Below are 2,531 nucleotides of genomic sequence, written 5' to 3'. Positions count from 1 at the left end.
GGCCATTCAACTAGATTTTAATGGTGTAATCTATTTTAATAGCAACTGTATTTAAAAGTCTCTTATGTAAAGTTTGGGATGTCATTTTAAGGCATAGAAGGAATAATTTTAAAGTTCTCTCTCAAGAAAATGTACTCTCAGGAATAGGCTGAGATAGCAAAAGACTCTATTCACAGACAGTTAAGGGTGGTGTTTGCCTCTGATAACCCACAGATTTGTGTGGGGGGGGGGGCTGCCAGTCAGAGGTCCCTTAATCTGTGACACTGGGTAGGCCCTCCTGGGATTGGACATTTTTAGTATTAACTAGGCAATAAGGGTTGAGAAGACAAAAGTTCCTTATGGATGGGGCATTGTATGACAAACCCTCCTGAGGGCTTGGCACATTTGGAATAAAAAAATCTTGTGTTCCCAGCCATTTTTAGACTGGTCACCTGATGTCACCCAAAAATAATGGCCCCATATGGTGAAGATCAAGAGAGTTCTCCTACTTGATCACAAGTCAAATTCTCAAGGACATAAAACTAGAGAAGAAGGAACTTTATCTGGTACCCCTCTTTATAGACAGAACAATACAGAAAGAAAAAGACAAAGGAAAAGACTATTTCTGGGAGGAAATGAGTTAAACAATATGAATATTTACAACCAGAAAGTATCAAAAAGTACACCGGAGACTAGTCACTGGTACCCCAAGACTAGTCACAATGATTTTTTCCCATTAATTAAAATATCACAGGAGACAAACAGTGATTTATATCGTCTGTTCAACCAGATTGCACAGAGAGAGAGAGGTCGAGAGCCTGACTGGAAAGAGATTTTTACCCTATTACCAGCTGATCAAGTTCTGGATTTTTTTTATGATGGCTTTCAGAAGAGCAGAGCAGCTTTGGTGACCCTGCACATAGCACCAAAATTGTGGGAGCTAAAGTCATTGCCCTCCTAAAAGTTCACTGAAAAATCACTGACATGAGGCAGATTAATAGGAGAAAAGGCATACAAATTTATTTAACATGTATATGTGGCAGCCTTTGGAATGAGGACCCAAAGGTAAAGGTAAAATTGCCCATTTTTAGGTTCAACAAGTATGGACGGCCAAGTCGAAATATGATTGGAGGAAAAGAGTATGAGCGAATGATAAAAGACTGAATGGGGGAACCCATTGAGGTTTGTGTGTCTCGCTTTTTCTTGATCTCTCTGAGCATGCAGTCCTTCCTAAGGTAGGCCAGATAATTGTTAATGGCTAGTTTTTATATAAAGAGGAAAAGGAAAAATTAGAGTAGTATTTTTAGGTTATGACCAGCTTTGGAAAAAAGGGGTTCTGATTTCTGTAACTTGCCTGGGAAGAGAGATTTTAGTTTCAATGGCTAGCCCTGGAGGCAAATAAGACTGAGAGACAGATGGGCAGGAAAAGGTCAGAGAAAAGCTTTTGCTTCTGAGACTGCTTCTGGGGCCTTCATTTTGAGGGGTACTGTTTTCTGAGTCCCAACCTGGTGAAAATTCTTTGGTTTAGGCTTTCAAACTCAGGTCCAAACCTACTCTAATAAGAGTCTGGTATTATTTAGTAATGTGCTGAAAGGTTTGTATAGTCTCACACTGTCACAGAATGTTAATGTTGGATATATACCTTGAAAATTTATCTAACTTCACGATTGTTATCCTAAGCTCCACAAATGACCTTAAGAAGATATATACACCCTTTAAAAATGAGTGCAAATTTTTCTCAATACAACTTATCCAACTGGTGGCAAAGCCTAGGCCAGAACCTAGATCTCATTTCTGGATCATTGCTCTTCCTATAAAGTATATTTGGTATTTACTTTGGCCTAGACAAGAGCCTTTTAATTTTCCTAGGTCAATTCCTTAGATCATTAGAGGTTTTCCAACTCTTTTCAGGCCTCTGGTCTGAGTGGCATTTTCGTGTTCATGGCTTTTCTGGGCAGGGACCATGGATACATTAAATGCTGCCACCTGTCTTGGCTTAGATGAGTCCCTTCCCTCATCAGGGAGACGCAATCATACCAAAAGATACCACTGAGGGGAATGAGGGGGAAAGTCCTTTCAGTGATCTGTAAATTATGTCAAAGCTTGTCATCTACTGGCCATTTTGCAAAAATGAACTTAGTATTAAATGTAATGTATAATGGAAATGTAAATTTCCAAAATATGATATCTTCAACTGATAAGGGCTGAAAAGTAAAGAGTGGGTTCCAAAGTGCTCCTTGACTTTGTTTAATTAGCATCTTCCTGCTTGTGGAGATATGACAATTATGAACAGGATCCATGACCAGGTTTGAAATGTCTAGTTCTCCTCACTAAGGAAAGTAATAATTTAAACAGATTAACAAAGTACTGATTTGATTTATTTAGAAAAGAGCATACTTTTTATTTAATTTTAAAATTAATTTTAAGGTTTATTTAATTTATGCCATATCCCTCTTTCAAGGTTGAAACCATTGTTTATTTACACCCCCAACTGAGTTTACTTTCTCTGAAGAGGTTAAAAAAGGTGTGTTTTTGAGGACAGGTCTCAAACT

The sequence above is a fragment of the Trachypithecus francoisi genome, unplaced genomic scaffold (assembly GCF_009764315.1).
Source record: "Trachypithecus francoisi isolate TF-2019V2 unplaced genomic scaffold, Tfra_2.0 Contig01603, whole genome shotgun sequence".
Lineage (NCBI taxonomy): Eukaryota > Metazoa > Chordata > Mammalia > Primates > Cercopithecidae > Trachypithecus > Trachypithecus francoisi.
The sequence above is the reverse complement of the archived record's forward strand: the minus strand, read 5'-3'. Positions refer to the sequence as shown.